This window comes from Thalassophryne amazonica, chromosome 11, assembly GCF_902500255.1.
Source record: "Thalassophryne amazonica chromosome 11, fThaAma1.1, whole genome shotgun sequence".
NCBI lineage: Eukaryota > Metazoa > Chordata > Actinopteri > Batrachoidiformes > Batrachoididae > Thalassophryne > Thalassophryne amazonica.
The window spans coordinates 7,926,996-7,949,268 of NC_047113.1; the positions used below are offsets into that span (position 1 = coordinate 7,926,996).

General features: G+C 41.7%; 1 pseudogene; it reads right to left on the reverse strand.

The window, feature by feature from the left end:
* Nucleotides 1–2,019: 2,019 nt before the first annotated feature.
* The window catches only part of LOC117520546, a 42,990-nt pseudogene continuing 22,736 nt past the window's right edge, over nt 2,020–22,273 (reverse strand).

A 22,273-nucleotide genomic window follows, 5' to 3' on the forward strand; every position in this document is an offset into this window, starting at 1 on the left:
TGTTTATTTACTTTTCTTCACACCAGCTGCACGATGTATAACCATTGTGCAGCTGGTGGCGCTGTGTTCCCAAGTGCACGAACCGTCGCACCAGCATCGTGCAAGCCTGCCCGTCAGCGCAGTATTCCGTAGTGTGCACATACCAGCTGCTCTGATGGGTGTCGCCCTGGAGTTGTACATATTCACACTATGTGTGAAGGGGCCTTAAAGCTTTAAAGTCATATGCACAAGTACAAATCACAGTTTTTATTTCCTAAGCTCTTACTGTATTATACGAGGGCTGTCAATAAAGTTACGGTCCTTTTTATTTTTTTCAAAAACTATATGGATTTCATTCATATGTTTTTACGTCAGACATGCTTGAACCCTCGTGCGCATGCGTGAGTTTTTCCACGCCTGTCGGTGACGTCATTCGCCTGTGAGCACTCCTTGTGGGAGGAGTCGTCCAGCCCCTCGTCGGAATTCCTTTGTCTGAGAAGCTGCTGAGAGACTGGCGCGTTGTTTGATTAGAATTTTTTCTAAACCTGTGAGACACATCGAAGTGGACACGGTTCGAAAAATTAAGCTGGTTTTCAGTGAAAATTTTAACAGCTGATGAGAGATTTTGAGGTGATTCTGTCGCTTTAAGGACTTTTCACGGTGCGAGATGTCGTGCAGCGCTCTCAGGCGGCGTCATCAGCCTGTTCAAGCTGAAAACCTCCACATTTCAGGCTCTATTGATCCAGGACGTCGTGAGAGAACAGAGAAGTTTCAGAAGAAGTCGGTTTCAGCATTTTATCCGGATATTCCACTGTTAAAGGAGATTTTTTTAATGAAAGACGTGCGGGCGGGTCCGCGCGTCGGGACGCAGCCGACGCGGTGCGGCGGCACAGGAAAAACACCTCCGTGTTGATAACCATTTGTAAAATCCAGGCGGCTTTTGATGGCTTTCAGTGGAGTGAGTATATGAGAAATTGTTTAACAGGCAGGACATGTTCCAACTTGTCCTTAAGGCTTTCAACAGAGGTGTTTTTCCTGTGGCGGAGCGTCGCGGCGGCTGCGTCCCGACGCGCGGACCCGTCCGCACGTCTTTCATTAAAAAAATCTCCTTTAACAGTGGAATATCCGGATAAAATGCTGAAACCGACTTCTTCTGAAACTTCTCTGTTCTCTCACGACGTCCTGGATCAATAGAGCCTGAAATGTGGATGTTTTCAGCTTGAACAGGCTGACGACGCCGCCTGAGAGCGCAGCGCGACGTCTCGCACCGTGAAAAGTCCTTAAAGCGACAGAATCACCTCAAAATCTCTCATCAGCCGTTAAAATTTTCACTGAAAACCAGCTTAATTTTTCGAACCGTGTCCACTTCGATGTGTCTCACAGGTTTAGAAAAAATTTTGATCAAACAACGCGCCAGTCTCTCAGCAACTTCTCAGACAAAGGAATTCCGACGAGGGGCTGGACGACTCCTCCCACAAGGAGTGCTCACAGGCGAATGACGTCACCGACAGGCGTGGAAAAACTCACGCACGCGCACGAGGGTTCAAGCATGTCTGACGTAAAAACATATGAATGAAATCCATATAGTTTTTGAAAAAAATAAAAAGGACCGTAACTTTATTGACAGCCCTCGTATATGTCAAAGTATTAAATGCAGCTGCAGACAAATGTTCTTTTTACATGTCAACTAAATAAAATTAAATCTAAATGTGACTTCATTTGCAGACATTTTCTCAGCATTTCAACTCTGCGCCTTCAAAAAATTGCAATACCAAGCTTTAACCAACAGATGGCACTAAACCAAACTGTTTCAAATGCTTTGATCATGGTCCAAAAGCTGTTCCATCTACCACTGAGCATGTTTGTAGTCCTCCTAATAACCATGTAAAAGCACCTGAACTTTCGCATCACTTTGAGAGCATGCTGAACATAAATTATTTTGTCAGCTAACAGGCCGTATACTGCATTTTGTCAAATAAACCCTCCAACAACCGCATAGTTTATAACACATAAAAAAAATTAGTTACAATATTGTTCTCTCACAGCAGAGATCCACCACCGATATAATCAGATTTTATTATATCAAATCAGGATGTATAGTAATTAAATAAGTATAAATCATAGGATGTCACTGAGGAAATTTATATACAATGTAAAAAGTGCATTGTGTTAACAGAAAGGACACGTGGTTACAATGAAAATCTGAGGAAAGAGAAATGGAACGATAAGCCATCAAATCCACAAGTGGTAAAGAGTAAAGCATCACCTCCAAATCAAAATTGACTTAAAGGGGATTTTTTTATTTTGTGCCGATAATAATAAATGAACACTATTTATATGCACTAGTTTGTTATTTAACAACACCTGATGTCGAAGATACTGCTGTGCTTTAAAATGAAAGATGCTTCTGACACGCTGAGTGCTGATGGGCCTGCAACACTCCATGAATGTTTCGGAAAACTGAAGGGGCCTATACATCTGTTTATCTAACATCAAAAGACAAAGAAACCAAGAATAATGCTCTTTTGATATCAGTCTGACTGAATTAAGTACAGAGCTACATCAGGCCACTAAGTGCATGAGACAGGGTGAGTGTATCGGACTATTCTAAGACATGATAACTGTTCCACATTAGTTTTAGGCCACGTGGTTTCCGTCCAGTAGCACAGCTGTGAAGATGGACTCTCTGTCCAGAAGGCAAGTCAATGTGCACACAATCAAGGAGCGAGAAAGGAGACAGGAGGAGGATCAGTGTGTGTCTTCCAGGGATAGCGGAGCTACATAACCTGTGCATGGAAAGCAGTTTTTCCTGCTATGGATATTGGCAAACAGTACTGAGCAGGTGCTCCTCCTCCTCGTCCCTTTCCCCCTCATCTCCATCATATTTATGTGCCATTGTTCTCTTAATGTTTGACACAAGTGGGCCAGCTGAGGCCTCCACAGGCAGCAGAGACAATAATGTAAATGATGACCTAAAAAAAACAAAAAACACAGGTTCAAGGTTCAAACCGACACAGCACTTAGCTTCCTTACAGCAGCACACACAGCACAACACTGAAGTGTTGCTGACATGCAATGCCAGCAATGTATTTCCAGCCCAATAATGATGTAAAATACATTATAAAACTTTAGAGGAATTCTGAGCTATAGTTCATCTGTAAAATAAAACAGCAACACATTTAATAATAATAATAATAATAGACACACCAGAAATCGAATGATGAAGTACTTAAAGAACAAAATGCAAATTTAATGTTCAGGACTATGACTTCAGTACATGTTTGGGGCTTATTCTTTATGCAAACAATGTTAAACTATGAGACATGACTGTAGATCATTAACACTCAATGTCTAACAATTTCTATGACTGTGCATACATACCAGGCTCACCAGCAAAATGACAAGACCCAGTTTAAGGTTCTTAAAACACATGGCTCGTGCCAGGTTCCGACTTGTAGTCTTGAATGTGACTGACTGGAGGAGGAGGAGGAGGGAGAGAAAATAATATTAGTGGCAATATCTCTGTACGGCATATTATTAAAAAAATAAAAAAATCCAAAACCATTTATATGCAATCAATGTACATACACACCCTGTGTTCAGTGTAGCCTCTAAATATGAAATTCATAACTTGATAATAATGCATATTTCTGAACTGTCCAGTAGGTGCCAGTGTTCAACAAATGGCAGTACAGCATGTGATGTGTTTTCATGAATACAATGTTCGAAAAAGATGTTTCAAAAGTTTTGAAACCATCTGGAACAGTATTTTGAGTTTGCCGTGAGCAAAAAAAGCTTTTTTTGTATCATTCCCATTGATCAATAGACAGTTGTTACATTGTTTGGTGCATGAGCACTGAGTACTTCACGTCACTCTTGTACAACGCTGTGGGGAGCAGAGCCTGTTAATGTGGTGTCACAGACTGAGCTTACCCTCGTACCAGATTTGTATATTCGTTATCTGCACATGCGCAAAAAACAGGTAGATTGTTCTGTACCAAGGTTTCTGTGTGCAGACCAAAATCAGGTTTACAGGCGGGTTAGTTTCCTCCATAAATTTAAACCAGCTTTCAGTCCTTTCCACACAAAAAAGACTAAACTCAGTAAAGAACAAACTTTCTATTTTCTGTGCATGCACAGATAGCTCTACAAATCTGGTACAGGGATCATCTCAGTACATGACAGCGGACATGCAGGCTCTGTGTAACTACATGGACATGGCTGAATCTATGGATAACACTGCAACAAATGCCTGTAACGTGCCCACAGAAATGTGCCCCAGATGTGACAATCAGAGCAATAAGACAATCTTTAGCAGAAAACATTGGCACTGTCAGCTGTAATCCTGTACGTACATTTTTGGTCACGGCTTTATTCAAGAAAATCATTCAGTAATACAATAAAAATAGCTTGTGTGAAACTGTATTTAATGTCTTGATTCAAATGTGCTTCAAACTTAGGATGCAATGCATCCAGAAAGTATTCACAGCTCTTCACTTTTTCCACATTTTATGTTACAGCCTTATTCCAAAATAGAGTTAATTAAATTAAAATTTTAGTCACAACACGTCATGATGACAACATGAAAAAAGTTGTTTTGTTTTTTTTTAGTTTTTACAAATTTACAAAAAAAAAAAAAAATGAAGAAAACATGTACTTAAGTATTCACACCCTTTGATCAATGCTTTGTTGATGCACCTTTGGTAGCAATTCCAGCTTCAAGCCTTCTTGAATATGATGCCACAAGCTTGGTGAACCTATCTTTGGGCAGCTTTGTCTATTCCTCTTTGCAGAACCTCTCAAGCTCCATCAGGTTGGATGGGGAGCGTCGGTGCTCAGCCAGTTTCAGATCTCTCCAGAGATGTTCAATCAGATTCAGGTCTGGGCTCTGGCTGGGCTACTCAAGGACATTCACAGTGTTGTCCTGAAGCCACTCCTTTGATATGTTGGCAGTGTGTTTAGGGTCATTGTCCTGCTGTAAGATGAACCGTCACCCCAGTTTGGGGTCAAGAACGTTCTGGAGCAGATTTTCATCCAGGATGTCTCTGTACATTGCTGCATTCACCTTTCCCTCAATCCTGACTAGTCTCCCAGTTCCTGCTGCTGAAAAACATCCCCACAGCATGATGTTGCCACCACCATGCTTCACTGTAGGGATGGTGCCTGGTTTCCTCTAAACATGAGGCCTGGCATTCACACCAAAGAGAGAATTTTGTGCCCTTTACTAAGGAGTGGCTTCTGTCTGGCCACTCTACAAGTCTGATTGGTGGATTGCTACAGAGATGGATGTCCTTCTGGAACATTCTCTTTCCACAGAGGAATGCTGGAGCTTTGATAGAATGAACATCGGGTTAGTGATCACCTCCCTGACTAAGGCCCTCCTTCCCCGATTGCTCAGTTTAGACAGGCGGCCAACTCTAGGAAGAGTCCTGGTGGATCTCAACTTCTTCCATTTCAGGATGATGGAAGCCACTGTGCTCATTGGGACCTTCAAAGCAGCAGAAATGTTTCTTTACCCTTCCCCAGACTTGTGCCTAAAGGTAATCCTGTCTCAGAGGTCTACAGACAATTCTTCTGACTTCATGCTTGGTTTGTGCTCTGACTGTCAACTGTGGGACCTTGTATGTAGACAGGTGTGTGTAGTTACAAATCATGTCCAACCAACTAAATTTATCCATTTACACCTGAATGGATGCCAATGAAGCTGTAGAAACGTCTCAAAGATGATCAGTGGAAACAGGACGCAGCTGAGCTCAATTTTGAGCTTCATGGCAAAGGCTATGAATACTTAGGTATATGTGATTTCTTATATATACACATATTACATATATACACTAGTACAGTGCCCATAGGAAGTTTGTATTCCTATAGAAAACTGGGAGTTTAAGTAGTTTTTTCATGGGTGGTCATAGGGGGTTGTGTTTGAAGGTGGGATGTACATCTGCTGCCTTCGTCCTTAAATAAAGGCAACCTATTTGACACCCGTTTCAGATTCAGGTGACTTCATTTATACCCGTAGGTAGATTTGTCTTGCAGCAAAACAAAACAAAGGGCATCCATGTTAGTCAGACAAAAACATTGACAGTAAAAACACTGATAAAGAACATATGCAAAACAAAAGCGTGACACAGACACAAATGGGTCACAAGCTTAATAAAAGACTAAAGACAGGAGTCAAGAGAAACCACTAAAATACCACCAGCATAAAATCAGTATGCAAAGGGCAAATAAACAGTTCCATAAATAAATAAATAGATAAATAAATATCTGGAAACCCTGCTAAGATTTGTCCAAGGGGACAATCGCAGCTGGAATAAAGCTGCTCCTGTAGCGTTCTGACCTACACCTTGGGACTTTGAACCTATGACCAGAAGGTAGGAGCTGGAAGTATTTAGCCAGAGGGTGGGAGTCATCACTTGTGATGCAGCTGGCTATCCGCTGTAACCGTTTGGTGTACAAGGATTCTAAGCTCAGCTTCGGCTCACCAATCAGCGGACTGGACGGTTTAATGATCGGTTTTTCACAGAAAGAAAAATGCGGACACTGCTAGGTTTTTAAAGCAGCCCAATATTCCCTTTTCTTCACTTTCTGTAAAGTAATAAGAAATTTGATACAGTTTTCTTCATGCTTTGGTTTGGAACAGAATGTACAGTGTTCCCAATGCATTTGCATTTGTGGGAATAAAAGCTATTATAAGAATTTTGAGCTTTACTCACTTTGTTAAAAACACACTGCTATTATTTTGAACACAGCTGTATATTACTTGCCTTCAATTCTAGTGGTGGTCACGCTTTTTGTGCAGCAAATAATGTTGTTTTTTGCCCCCTGTCAGAGAAAACCAGCCAATACTTTGGCTAAAACTATTTATGAATAGAATTTTATGTGGCAAAAAATAAACATGAATAAAAATGAGTACATTAAACAATTACTCCAAAGGAGGATGACAACCAGCCAGTGCTATAAATAACATGCATCTGTGTGAGCCAAGGGGAGGTGATGAGATCAGAAAATCCTTGGTTCAAATTCCAGCCTGACCGGAAAAATCACAAAGGGCCCTTGGGCAAGGTCCTTAATCCCCTAGTTGCTCCCGGTGTGTAGTGAGTACCTTGTATGGCAGCACCCTCACATCGGGGTGAATGTGAGGCATTATTGTAAAGCGCTTTGAGCATCTGATGCAGATGGAAAAGCGCTATATAAATGCAGTCCATTTACCATTTTTCTGTGCGCTCAGTGCAAAGAACTCTCAGCCAATGCAATGGAGGAACTCAATGCCAATTACTGGCCTTTTTTCCCCCAACATAACAGATAAGGTGGAAAAAACCCTGTACACTGTTTGTAAGACTCCACCCTCTGGTGGCCACAATTAGAATTGAAACAGGCCTGGAGTTCCGCTGACATCACCACACCGAATGGCAGCCAAAACTCTCCACAACGAATCAATCTCACCTCATATAAGAGTCAAATAACACATTTTCGGCAAATACTAGAAATTGTTGATGAGGCAAACATGGGGAAAAAGGATGGACAAAAGAAAAACTCGGCTGCAGAGTCTAACAACAGATAAAATACAGCGAACAGCTCCCTTGCACAGGTAATCGATAAAGACACTAACGCCGAGTCACACGTGGCTGCTAGCTTAGCAAAAGTTTTGGAAGAGATACAGAACTTTCGTAAAGACGTGACACAGCAACTGGACGAAATCAAATCTGAACTCACTAACGTCAGTCTTAAAGTAGTGGAGGTGGAGATGTGAACTGAAAATGTGGAAGACCGTGTTCAAAATATTGAACAGATATTTCCTTCCCACTGTCGCCAAGTGCTTGCTCACAGGGGGTCATTTTGACCATTGGGGTTTTTCCGTAATTATTGTATGGCCTTGCGTTACAATATAAAGCACCTTGGGGCAATTGTTTGTTGTGATTTGGCGCTATATAAATAAAATTGATTTGATATTAAGCAAGATGATAAAGGTGATTAAAGAGCAAGAAAATAAATTGCGATACTACAAAAGAAGATCCAGACGGGAGAATATACGGCTGTATTCAATTTATTTTCATTTATATAGCGCCAAATCACAACAGAGTTGCCTCAAGGCGCTTCACACAAGTAAGGTCTAACCTTACTAACCCCCAGAGCAACAGTGGTAAGGAAAAACTCCCTCTGAGGAAGAAACCTCAAGCAGACAAGACTCAAAGGGGTGACCCTCTGCTTGGGCCATGATACAGACATGATTCACAGAACAATTCACAAAACAAATAAACAGGAAATGCTGTTGGTGCACAGGACAGGAGGGTTGCCAACACGAATACAACTCCCATCTCTGGATGGAGCTGCACCTTAAACAGAGAGAAAAAACTGAATCAGGCATCAGAAAGGCAAGAAATACAGTGTAATTTGTCAGCATTAAACAACAAGAAAAAACAAGAAACACTAAGGTGATCGTCGGCCACTAGCTCTAAGCTTCACTAAAAGACAGTATTTAGGTAAAGTTGAGGCTGTGGCCTGCTCAGTTTACAAATAAAATTAATTAAAAGAGTAAAAAGTGTAAAACAAAACTGTACCAGTATGCTAGCCATATGAAAGGGAAAATAAGTGCGTCTTAAGTCTGGACTTGAAAGTCTCCACAGAATCGGACTGTTTTATTGACGCAGGGAGATCATTCCACAGAACAGGGGCACGATAAGAGAAAGCTCTGTGACCCTCTGTATAATGTTCCTGAGAGAGCTGAGGGGCAGTCAATGGTGGAATATGTGGAGAAGTTATTACGAGAGACCCACGGAGGTCCTTGCCATCACGTTGTTTGGCACTGAGAAAGCACACCGGGTGCTTTCCCTGAGACCCTCTGGAGATCCGGACAAACTGCAGTCAATAATAACCAATGTTCTCCACTACACAACCAAAGAGGACATTCTGTGGAAGGCATGGGGGAAAAAGAATTATATATAGGATTGCACCAGCTTCCAGACCCCGTTTCCTACTAAAGTACGAGTATTGTAGAAGGACGAGACGAGACCATATCAGATAGCGGTGGAAGTGAGCAAAGACATGAAGGACAGAGGGCTGCCCGTCTCTGTTATCACACCAAGAGAGAGCCTGGCTGAGCAGCTGTGGGACATGGTGGGAGGTCACGGACAGAGGGAGACGGGAGCGAGAGAAGAATATCAGAGAGAAACTGCATGCTTTCAGGAGATAAGTCCCACCCTCATAGGAGAAAAACTATAAATTCTGATTAAGTGGGTGAGCTGAACAGAATCTGATTTAGAGCGTTAAACTTGCTAAAATGTATGGATCATTGTGAACTTTATTACTGTTACGTCTATCCTTCTCCCTTATCCAAATGAGAATATATACATGGGAGAAGTATAGGAGACTGTAGTCTCATTTAAACCCTCCGTGATATCGCGGGATTTGACCAATTACAGGGACCTCCATTTAATATACAGTGGGGAAAATAAGTATTTGAACACCCTGCGATTTTGCAAGTTCTCCCACTTAGAAATCATGGATGTTACTGCTGCAAATAAGTATTTCAACACCTGTGAAAATCAATGTTAATACACTCAACAAAAATATAAACGTAACACTTTTGGTTTTGCTCCCACTTTGTATGAGATGAACTCAAAGATCTAAAACTTTTTCCACATACACATTATCACCATTTCCCTCAAATATTGTTCACAAACCAGTCTAAATCTGTGATAGTGAGCACTTCTCCTTTGCTGAGATAATCCATCCCACCTCACAGGTGTGCCATATCAAGATGCTGATTAGACACCATGATTAGTGCACAGGTGTGCCTTAGACTGTCCACAATAAAAGGCCACTCTGAAAGGTGCAGTTTTGTTTTATTGGGGGGGGGGGGGGATACCAGTCAGTATCTGGTGTGACCACCATTTGCCTCATGCAGTGCAACACATCTCCTTCGCATAGAGTTGATCAGGTTGTCAATTGTGGCCTGTGGAATGTTGGTCCACTCCTCTTCAATGGCTGTGCGAAGTTGCTGGATATTGGCAGGAACTGGTACACGCTGTCGTATATGCCGGTCCAGAGCATCCCAAACATGCTCAATGGGTGACATGTCCGGTGAGTATGCCGGCCATGCAAGAACTGGGACATTTTCAGCTTTCAAGAATTGTGTACAGATCCTTGCAACATGGGGCCGTGCATTATCCTGCTGCAACATGAGGTGATGTTCTTGGATGTATGGCACAACAATGGGCCTCAGGATCTCGTCACGGTATCTCTGTGCATTCAAAATGCCATCAATAAAATGCACCTGTGTTCTTTGTCCATAACAGACACCTGCCCATACCATAACCCCACCACCACCATGGGCCACTCGATCCACAACACTGACATCAGAAAACCACTCACCCACACGACGCCACACACGCTGTCTGCCATCTGCCCTGGACAGTGTGAACCGGGATTCATCCGTGAAGAGAACACCTCTCCAACGTGCCAAACGCCAGCGAATGTGAGCATTTGCTCACTCAAGTCGGTTACGACGACGAACTGGAGTCAGGTCGAGACCCCGATGAGGACGACGAGCATGCAGATGAGCTTCCCTGAGACGGTTTCTGACAGTTTGTGCAGAAATTCTTTGGTTATGCAAACCGATTGTTTCAGCAGCTGTCCGAGTGGCTGGTCTCAGACGATCTTGGAGGTGAACATGCTGGATGTGGAGGTCCTGGGCTGGTGTGGTTACACGTGGTCTGTGGTTGTGAGGCTGGTTGGATGTACTGCCAAATTCTCTGAAACGCCTTTGGAGATGGCTTATGGTAGAGAAATGAACATTCAATACACGAGCAACAGCTCTGGTTGACATTCCTGCTGTCAGCATGCCAATTGCACGCTCCCTCAAATCTTGCAACATCTGTGACATTGTGTTGTGTGATAAAGCTGCATCTTTCAGAGTGGCCTTTTATTGTGGACAGTCTAAGGCACACCTGTGCACTAATCATGGTGTCTAATCAGCATCTTGATATGGCACACCTGTGAGGTGGGATGGATTATCTCAGCAAAGGAGAAGTGCTCACTATCACAGATTTAGACTGGTTTGTGAACAATATTTGAGGGAAATGGTGATATTGTGTATGTGGAAAAAGTTTTAGATCTTTGAGTTCATCTCATACAAAATGGGAGCAAAACCAAAAGTGTTGCGTTTATATTTTTGTTGAGTGTATTTGGTACAGTAGCCTTTGTTTGCAATTACAGAGGTCAAACGTTTCCTGTAGTTTTTCACCAGGTTTGCACACACTGCAGCAAGGATTTTGGTCCACTCCTCCATACAGATCTTCTCTAGATCTTTCAGGTTTGGAGTTTCAGCTCCCTCCAAAGATCTTCTATTGAGTTAAGGTCTAGAGAATGACCAGGCCACTCCAGGACCTTGAAATGCTTCTTACGGAGCCCCTCCTTAGTTGCCCTGGCTGTGTGTTTGGGGTCATTGCTGGAAGACCCAGCCATGACCCATCTTCAGTGCTCTTACTGAGGGAAGGAGGTTGTTTGCCAAAATCTCGCAATACATGACCCCATCCATCCTCCCTTCAATACAGTACAGTCGTCCCGTCCCCTTTGCAGAAGAGCACCCCCACAGTATGATGTTTCCACCCCCATGCTTCACAGTTGGGATGGTTTTCTTGGGGTTGTTCTCGTCCTCTAAACGTGGTAAGTGGAGTTGATTCCAAAAAGCTCTATTCTGGTCTCATCTGACCACATGACCGTTCTCCCATGCCTCCTCTGGATCATCCAGGTGGTCACTGGTGAACTTCAAACAGGCCTGGACATGTGCTGGCTTGAGCAGGGGGACCTTGCTGCCCTGCAGGATTTTAAACAATTCACAGCATCATGTGTTACTAATGTAATCTTGGTGACTGTGGTCCCTGCTCTCTTCAGGTCATTGACCAGGTCCTCCTGTGTAGTTCTGAGCTTTCTCAGAATCATTCTTACCCCACAAAGTGAGATCTTGCATGGAATCCCAGACCGAGGGAGATTGACAGTCATCTTGTGTTTCTTCCACTTTCTAATAAATAATCATAACAGTTGTCTTCTACCAAGCTGCTTGCCTGTTGTCCTGTAGTCCATCCCAGCCTTGTGCAGGTCTACAGTTTTACCATGGTGTCCTTAGACAGCTCTTTGGTCTTGGCCATGGTGGACAGGTTGGAGTGTGGTTGATTAAGTGTGTGAACAGGTGTCTTTTATACAGGTAAGTTCAAACAGGTACAAATAATACAGGTCAAGAGTGCAGAATAAGAGGGCTTCTTAAAGAAAAATTAACAGGTCTGTGTGAGCCAGAATTCTTGCTGGTTGGTAGGTGTTCAAATACTTATTTGCAGCAGTAACATACAAATAAATTATTTAAAAAAATCATACACTGTGATTTCCAGATTTTTTTTTTTTAGATTATGTCTCTCATAGTGGACATGCACCTAAGATGAAAATTTCAGACCCCTCCATGATTTCTAAGTGGGAGAACTTGCAAAACCGCAGGGTGTTCAAATACTTATTTTCCTCACTGTTTATACAGCATTTCATCACATGGATAAATGGTTTTGTTTTCAGCTGCAATCACCAAAGCAGTCACGAAAAACATTTTTTCCGGTTTTTGCTAGAGAAGGAAGGACGAGGAGGTGGGAGACGTCGTGTCAGTAAGTGTTAGCCTACACAGCTAACCAGAGTAGCTCCGTTCTCTTGCCTGCAAAACTGCCTCAACACATTTGTGCTTCTTATCATAAATAAGCCGCAACACATGTCCACTTTCCCACCACATGGTCACCTTTTCTTTGCATTTTCACTTTGTTTGCGTGTAATTTGCAAAAAATCCCATTGAAAATGCCATGGTTTGTACCCTGGAAGTAGAGAAATTCTGTCACATGCGTCACTATGTATGGATCCACTATTTAAGGCCTCATAGTCCTGATTCTGTTTTCTCAGATCATTAGTTAAGTTGTAATAACAGTCTACTCCCTAACTGATTTGGTTCTGTTTGTATTATTTTCTAATATTACTTTACAACATTTTTTGTTGGGGGATGTGTGCTTTTGAAATGATTGTAAATTGATGTTGATAGTATGAGGATGATGAACACACAGTAGCTACAATATATGTTATGTATATATTTGGCACGAAACGCTAATAAAAATTAAATTACAAAAAAACAACAACAACAGAAAAAGAACTGAAACAGGCCTGAAGCTGAACTTGTCTGAGATCATAGTGAGGTGATCTTGTGTACCAAGTTTCACTTGGACACACAACGTCTTTGTAAGATATCACATACACATTGATCACAGGAAGGATTCCCCACCTCCTAGCGATGTGTGCTTCTGCGTCGAGTAATCCAGCAAAAATTTTGTGAAGCGTGCATTGAGACCTGTGTTGATGACGTACGTGGTGACTTTCAAAGACTTGCAAGCTGGCCGTGCCAGATGACTGATTCAGGAAATTGTTTGCAGGTTAAGCGTACGATTTTAAGTACAAGAGGCAGCAAAATGCAATGGACCCCCACCCCCCTCACATTTTGTGGACTTGGGACGGGTTTGGTTTGCTATGTATTCAAGTCTCTTTTCTTTTTTTTTTTTTGGCAATAGAACTAGAAAGAAAAAGGATATTTTCCCCTGTCTGGGAACATTTTGATCTCTCCTAATGAAGTATGCACATAGTGAAGTAGAGCAGAGAAGGATTTTCTTTCACTAAAACAGATCAAATCTAAGGTTGCATCTCAGATGTACCTTCTGGCAATTTGTAGCTGAACTTTCAGGTCTTCTTTTTAAGAAAATTCTTTTCATCATGAAGCTGTAAAACTGGTGATACAAAATGCAAAATTTGCACTGTGCACAATTTCTACAATCACAGCCACATAAGCCTAGAACTTCTTCTGGGTTGTCTGGGTGTCTTGGTGGCTTTCCTCACTCTTCTCCTTCTTACACAGTCACTCAGTTTTTGAGAACTGTCTACTCCATGCAGATTTACCATAGAGTATCATACTCTTTATATTTCTTCATAATTGATGTAAATAAAGTCCAAGACATATTCAGTGGCAGCCTCGTCCACAACCACCACAAAAGACTCCAAGCTGTCACTGATGTTAAAGGGTCAACACACTGTATTAAGAACAGGAGTATGTAAACCTTTGGTCAGGGTAATTTGGGTAGTTTCTGTTGTCATTATGATTTAAAAAGAGTAAACACAGTTGTTTGACAATAAATGGCTTCACCCAACCACTAACCATAAGTGGAAAAAAAGTTTTTGTTACACAAAAGTTCTGTTGTGTAAAACAAATGTTCTGTCAGGGTATGTAAACTTTTGAACACAACTGTAGATTGTAACATTCTGCTTTTTGACAACTATATAGTATGCAAGTACACATACAACATATATAACATGTAACCAATGGCTCACAGTTTTTAGAACATGCACAAAACTCTAGTGTTCAAAATAATAGTAGTGCTATGTGACTAAAAAGATTAATCCAGGTTTTGAGTATATTTCTTATTGTTACATGGAAAACAAGGTACCAGTAGATTCAGTAGATTCTCACAAATCCAACAAGACCAAGCATTCATGATATGCACACTCTTAAGGCTATGAAACTGGACTATTAGTAAAAAAAAAAAAGTAGAAAAGGGGGTGTTCACAATAATAGTAGCATCTGCTGTTGATGCTACAAACTGCTTTTTTAGCAATCCTGTGAATCACTAAACTAGTATTTAGTTGTATAACCACAGTTTTTCATGATTTCTTCACATCTGCGAGGCATTAATTGTGTTGGTTTGGAACCAAGATTTTGCTCGTTTACTAGTGTGCTTGGGGTCATTGTCTTGTTGAAACGCCCATTTCAAGGGCATGTCCTCTTCAGCATAAGGCAACATGACCTCTTCAAGTATTTTTGACATATCCAAAATGATCCATGATACCTGGTATGTGATATATAGGCCCAACACCATAGTAGGAGAAACATGCCCATATCATGATGCTTGCACCACCATGCTTCACTGTCTTCACTGTGAACTGTGGCTTGAATTCAGAGTTTGGGGGTCGTCTCACAAACTGTCTGTGGCCCTTGGACCCAAAAAGAACAATTTTACTCTCATCAGTCCACAAAATATTCCTCCATTTCTCTTTAGGCCAGTTGACGTGTTCTTTGGCAAATTGTAACCTCTTCTGCACGTCTTTTATTTAAAAGAGGGACTTTGCGGGGGATTCTTGCAAATAAATTAGCTTCACACAGGCGTCTTCTAACTGTCACAGCACTTACAGGTAACTCCAGACTGTCTTTGATCATCCTGGAGCTGATCAATGGGTGAGCCTTTGCCATTCTGGTTATTCCTCTATCCATTTTGATGGCTGTTTTCCATTTTCTTCCACGCGTCTTTTTTTTGTTGTCCATTTTAAAGCATTGGAGATCATTGTAGAGGAATAGCCTATAATTTTTTGCACCTGCGTGTAAGTTTTCCCCTCTCCAATCAACTTTTTAATCAAACTACGCTGTTCTTCTGAACAATGTCTTGAACATCCCATTTTCCTCAGGCTTTCAAAGTTGGCTTCATCTTTTAATAGGGGACACCTGATTCACACCTGTTTGTTCCACAAAATTGACGAACTCACTGACTGAATGCCACACTACTATTATTGTGAACACCCCCTTTTCTACTTTTTTTTTACTAATAGCCCAATTTCATAGCCTTAAGAGTGTGTATATCATGAATGCTTGGTCTTGTTGGATTTGTGAGAATCTACTGGTACCTTGTTTCCCATGTAACAATAAGAAATATACTCAAAACCTGGATTAATCTTTTTAGTCACATAGCACTACTATTATTCTGAACACGACTGTACATCAGAACACAAATGTTCTGCTATCGGGTCTGAGAGACGTTTGTTCTGTAGACACATACCGAACAGTTCAATGTTGACCTGATTTCCTGTCAAACTGTCTGGGAAGGTTTGTTCGATTTGGTTACGCACACAGTCACCATGTATTTGTGAATATTGAAAAACATTAATGAATTTATGGTGATCATGCTTAATGAGAGGTTTTCTAGTGTGAGTTCATTAAAGTTAAAGCACAACAAACTGTGAAACTGAGTGATCATGCACATAACCAATTTGAGCAAACCCGCATGATGACCATGTGCACGACTACTTCTGCCTGGTCACCTGTCCAGAACTACAAAAATGCAGCCAAATCAGTTTCCTGTAGAATTGTATCTGTCCATCCGAAACCCGGATATCAGAGAATAACCAGAAAACTGTCATCTCTGGTTGGTGGAAGCACGTGTTCTACCCTCTAGTTACATCTCAGTAAAAAAAAAAAAGTTAAGGTTTAAAATGATGTAGAACAGAATCAAACAACCTGTGCAAAACTACCATAGACAAAGTATTAATTTAAACTTACTGAATCAACCAGATTTTCTGTTTTGTCAATCAGCAGCTCCAGCTTCTCTCCTCTCTGTGCAACCAAGTCTGCAAGAAAAAAAAGACACCACAAATAATGAAAGCCACACCAACCTGTTGCTGAAAACAGACTGACATGAGACACTATCACTCTGCTGCAACAAAAATTTGAGATATTTTAAACAGTGAGATGTGTGTATCTCACACACACACACACACACACTCACACATAAGGAACTCTAAGACATAGGGACCCGCTGCCAGTGAGAAGAAACAAAACAGAGCTGTTATTCTAAAAACAGTTTTTTAAATGTTTTGAATGCAGTAAATTTGATATCTTTTGTCCAGCCTTGATTTTGTGTCAGGATGCCATCACAACTAACCCTGCCTTTTGGCAGCCCATTTGATGCAAATCTATCATCGCGACAGAGAACTTTAATCCCTGGAGTAATAAGTAAAAGATTCAAAGACTCTAAAAGAAAACTAGTGAGAGATGTGTCTAAAGACCCCAGAACAACAGTCAAGACACTAGTGAATGACTTAGCCAAGTTGGAAAGTGTAGTCCCAGAGAAGATAATCACTGGAGCCCTCGACAGGAATGGACTGTGAGGTTGCAGACCAAGAAAAACTCCACTTCTGCAGAAGAGACACCTTTACGCCAGACTGAAGTATGCTAAGGACAACCTGCACAAAGATTATGCATACTAGAACCATGTCCTTTGGTCAGATGAGACAAAACTAGAGCTCTTTGGCCAGAGAGGTGTTGCTTATGTTTGGAGAAAAAGGGAGAATCATATAACCCAAAGAAAATCTCCATAGTGAAATACGGCGGTGGGAGTATTATGCTGTGGGGATGCTTCAGTGCATCTGGAACTGGGAAGCTCCTCAAAGTGGAAGAAATCATGAAGAAAGAAGGATGTGTGAAGATTTTGAAAGAAAACCTCAAGCAGTCAACAGCAACACTGGGTCTGGGTTGTCACTTTGTCTACCAGCACGACAACGACCAAAAACATACATCGCTCCTGCCTTCCTTCAGAAAACCACAGTGAATGTTACTGACTAGCCTGCACTAAAGCCTGACTTGAATCCCATTGAAATTCTGTGGTGTGAACTGAAGATCAAGGTCCATGCCAGAAGAAATCTGGAAGAGCTTGAGATATTCACCAAAGAAGGACAATCTGGGATTCCTCAAAAGTCATGTCTAAGAGTTGATGAAAACTACAACAAATGACTGCAGGCAGTTATCCAGCAAAAAGTACACACAATAGCATCTTGGGGGCTAATACGTTTGACCGTGGTAATTTTTGATTTTTGTGGTGATAAGTAAAATAGTTTAAGCATCAAAAATAAAACGAGGATGTTTAGAAATGCTGCGTTGAAAATTCCTTGCTGTTAAAAAAAGCACTTGGGAAAAAATAAAATGTTGTATTTTGTTGTATTTTGTCCTCATCTGTAAGGAATCCAACCAACCCCACTGTGCTTTTGCTGAAGACAGGTTCACATTGCATGGTGTTAGTGAAGCAGTTATAGTTAGCCAACTTGATTAGCATCTGCTATTGTGCGCAATGCTTACCCACGAATGTAGTGCATGCAAACCTCATGACTACTTAATAACCTCCATCAGGCACCTTTAACTAAACGTGCCCTGACACTTGTACGACTTTGATCCGTGCACTTGCATGCACTCTGCCATGCAAGAGAGTAAACTCACTTCAAACTCGTAAATTGTGCGCGGCTTCTTCAAAATCTCCATCGCGCATTAATCACGTCAACATCACGTGAACACTGCACAAACAATTCAAAAACACTGCATGTGTGTGATTACATCAGCGCACTACATCACAGCGCAGCTCGTCTGAACGATTATGAGATGTTAAATATATCATAAACATACTTTTACAGCTACTTATAAGAAGGAATGAACATCCAACTGTTTTACCAAGCTATTACATTACAAATAATTACCTTTTAGATGTTCCAATACGTTCTCTACCTCATTAATAAGCACACAAGAGAGAAAGAGGGAAAAACGTGGCAGATGAAACGGTCCTCTGTGATTCTGGAAGTGACTAGAGGCGTTTTCAACAGCCAACTCAGAGAAAATGGTTAATCCGCTATGAAATAATTATTTTATATATGCAGTGTCCAGCAGCACAAAGCGCAGCCTCCACTGGAACAAAGCACGGCATCCGGCTGGGAACACAACGGGTGGGATCATCACGACGAAGTGAGTACAAGTGCACGGATTAAAGTCGTGCAAGTGTCAGGGCGCCTTAACACGGTGACCTGACACTTAAGGCCCACTTACACGAGCATGCCTTTGATTCACACAACAGCACGACCTGTGTCGTGCTGGAGAGTAAACTCGTCTGTAACAGGTGCAGACAGGACGCGAGAGGGGCGCCGGTGCGTGCTATTGCGCACAGAGAATTTTGAAATGTTCAAAAAAATCTTTCACGCACAAATGCTGTACTATGTGGCACGATTTAATCTCCAATACGACGTTCAGCTCGTTAAGTGGAGTAAAGAAAAAGTGAAGAGAGCGAGTGGTGACGTCAGTGGAGCGCAGCTTGTCTGAATGATTACGAGAAGTTAAATCTGTTACAAACATACTTTAACAGCTGCACACAAGCCATGATAATGTAAACATGACAAATAATTACCTTTTTATACGGCTCAAAATGCTTTCTGCAGGTAGGTAGGTGAGCGTGTGCACTAACTGCAGCCTCCTCTGTGATTCAGGATGCGATTAGAGCCGTTTTCAATAGCCAATTTACAGAAAAAAGTGATTAATTGGCCACGAAATAATTATTTTCTATACGCAGCGTCCAGCGTAGAGCACACGGCAGCTGGTGGATCAAAGAACGGCGACCAGCTGTGTACACAGCGGGTGGGATCATCACGACGACGTTCGTGCTATTGCGTGAGTCACAGGTATGCTCGTGTCAGGTATGCGCGTGAAAACTGCTGAGAAGCTCACCAATGTTGCGGACCATAATGCCCTTTAAGTCATCCACCTGCATCTGAGTCTCGGTGAGACGATCTAACCCCCGCGGGTCTGAGTGGTGTTTCTACACGGAGAAAACATGACAAACAGAAGGAAATCAAGGAGAGGTGTTCGTGTCAGTTTAAAATGCGTGATAATTTTTTTTCAATCTACATTTATGATTAAGACTCCTGAATTTAGTAATCGTGTGAAACCCATCATGAGGATACATTGCTCAAAAGCTCTGGATTTGGTCATACTCACCATCTGGGCTGACAGTGTTGAGGAGAACTCGCTGTTCATGGCGTAAGGCAGGGCTGTTTGTGCTCGGGACCCGTATGTTGTCTGAAAGCGTTTTTTTGATCTCATTGAGGAAGTTGAATGCACGTGACCTCTCAAAGTCCTTTAGTTTAACAGAATTAAAGAAATGTCAACACTTACAGACATACTATATACAGAACACATGCACATTTCTGTTTGGTACACTGGATCTCAAAAGCCTGGCACAGGCGATTTCTCTAAGACTGCAAGGGAAGCTGAGCTTCCCCTAAAATGTTAAAAAATTTAAGTGGTCAAATATGTACAGTTTAACATTTCATTGACTACAAACACGTTACTTAGAATACGTTCATCTTGAAGATGAGTTTGTTCAGAATCAGATACTTATCACAAACTGACTATTTCTTAACTTCTTATAGATCTTTTTTTCTTAACGCTCCGTGGACAGTGCATCTGCCCATAGAAGCCGGGCGTCCGTTGACTTCAATGGGACTGCCTGGAAAGGTTTTTTTTCATTGCCTCGAAACTCGATGCTCATTGGATAAAGCCACAATTTTGTCCCGCCCTCAGACGCCCAGCATCTCTGGGGTAAATGGAGCTGTGGGTATGCCTGGACACCAGACTTCCGAACAATGATTGGACGATCAGTCGAAAGGCTGAATCCTGTTTTGATTGACAGCTATTTTGAGATATAGGCAAGTGAGAATTCATTTGCACATTTTTGTGTATTATGCATTTTAAATTTATGCTAAAATGTTTTGCATGAGCTATAAATCAGTCTGTTTTAAAGGTGTACAGTAGTGTTCAGAATAATAGTAGTGCTATGTGACTAAAAAGATTAATCCAGGTTTTGAGTATATTTCTTATTGTTACATGGGAAACAAGGTACCAGTAGATTCAGTAGATTCTCACAAATCCAACAAGACCAAGCATTCATGATATGCACACTCTTAAGGCTATGAAATTGGGCTATTAATAAAAAAGTAGAAAAGGGGGTGTTCACAATAATAGTAGTGTGGCATTCAGTCAGTGAGTTTGTCAATTTTGTGGAACAAACAGGTGTGAATCAGGTGTCCCCTATTTAAGGATGAAGCCAGCACCTGTTGAACATGCTTTTCTCTTTGAAAGCCTGAAGAAAATGGGACGTTCAAGACACTGATCAGATGAACAGCGTAGTTTGATTAAAAAGTTGATTGGAGAGGGGAAAACGTATACGCAGGTGCAAAACATTATAGGCTGTTCATCTACTAATGATCTTCAATGCTTTAAAATGGACAACAAAAAAAAACAGAGACGCGTGGAATAAAACGGAAAACAACCATCAAAATGGTTAGAGGAACAACCAGAATTGCAAAGGCTCACCCACTGATCAGCTCCAGGATGATCAAAGACAGTCTGGAGTTACCTGTAAGTGCTGTGACAGTTACAAGACGCCTGTGTGAAGCTAATTTATTTGCAAGAATCCCCCGCAAAGTCCCTCTGTTAAATAAAAGACGTGCAGAAGAGGTTACAATTTGCCAAAGAACACATCAACTGGCCTAAAGAGAAATGGAGGAATATTTTGTGGACTGATGAGAGTAAATTGTTCTTTTTGGGTCCAAGGGCCGCAGACAGTTTGTGAGACGACCCCCAAACTCTGAATTCAAGCCACAGTTCACAGTGAAGACAGTGAAGCATGGTGGTGCAAGCATCATGATATGGGCATGTTTCTCCTACTACGGTGTTGGGCCTATATATCATGGTATCATGGATCAGTTTGGATATGTCAGCAATACTTGAAGAGGTCATGCTGTCTTATGCTGAAGAGGACATGACCCTTGAAATGGGTGTTTCCACAAGACAATGACCCCAAGCACACTAGTAAATGAGCAAAATCTTGGTTCCAAACCAACAAGATTAATGCCTTGCAGATGTGAAGAAATCATGAAAAACTGTGATTATACAACTAAATACTAGTTTAGTGATTCACAGATTGCTAAAAAGCAGTTTGAACATAATAGTTTTGACTTTGTAGCGTCAACAGCAATCAATCAATCAATCAATCAATTTTTTTATATAGCGCCAAATCACAACAAACAGTTGCCCCAAGGCGCTTTATATTGTAAGGCAAGGCCATACAATAATTATGTAAAACCCCAACGGTCAAAACGACCCCCTGTGAGCAAGCACTTGGCTACAGTGGGAAGGAAAACTCCCTTTTAACAGGAAGAAACCTCCAGCAGAACCAGGCTCAGGGAGGGGCAGTCTTCTGCTGGGACTGGTTGGGGCTGAGGGAGAGAACCAGGAAAAAGACATGCTGTGGAGGGGAGCAGAGATCGATCACTAATGATTAAATGCAGAGTGGTGCATACAGAGCAAAAAGAGAAAGAAACAGTGCATCATGGGAACCCCCCAGCAGTCTACGTCTATAGCAGCATAACTAAGGGATGGTTCAGGGTCACCTGATCCAGCCCTAACTATAAGCTTTAGCAAAAAGGAAAGTTTTAAGCCTAATCTTAAAAGTAGAGAGGGTGTCTGTCTCCCTGATCTGAATTGGGAGCTGGTTCCACAGGAGAGGAGCCTGAAAGCTGAAGGCTCTGCCTCCCATTCTACTCTTACAAACCCTAGGAACTACAAGTAAGCCTGCAGTCTGAG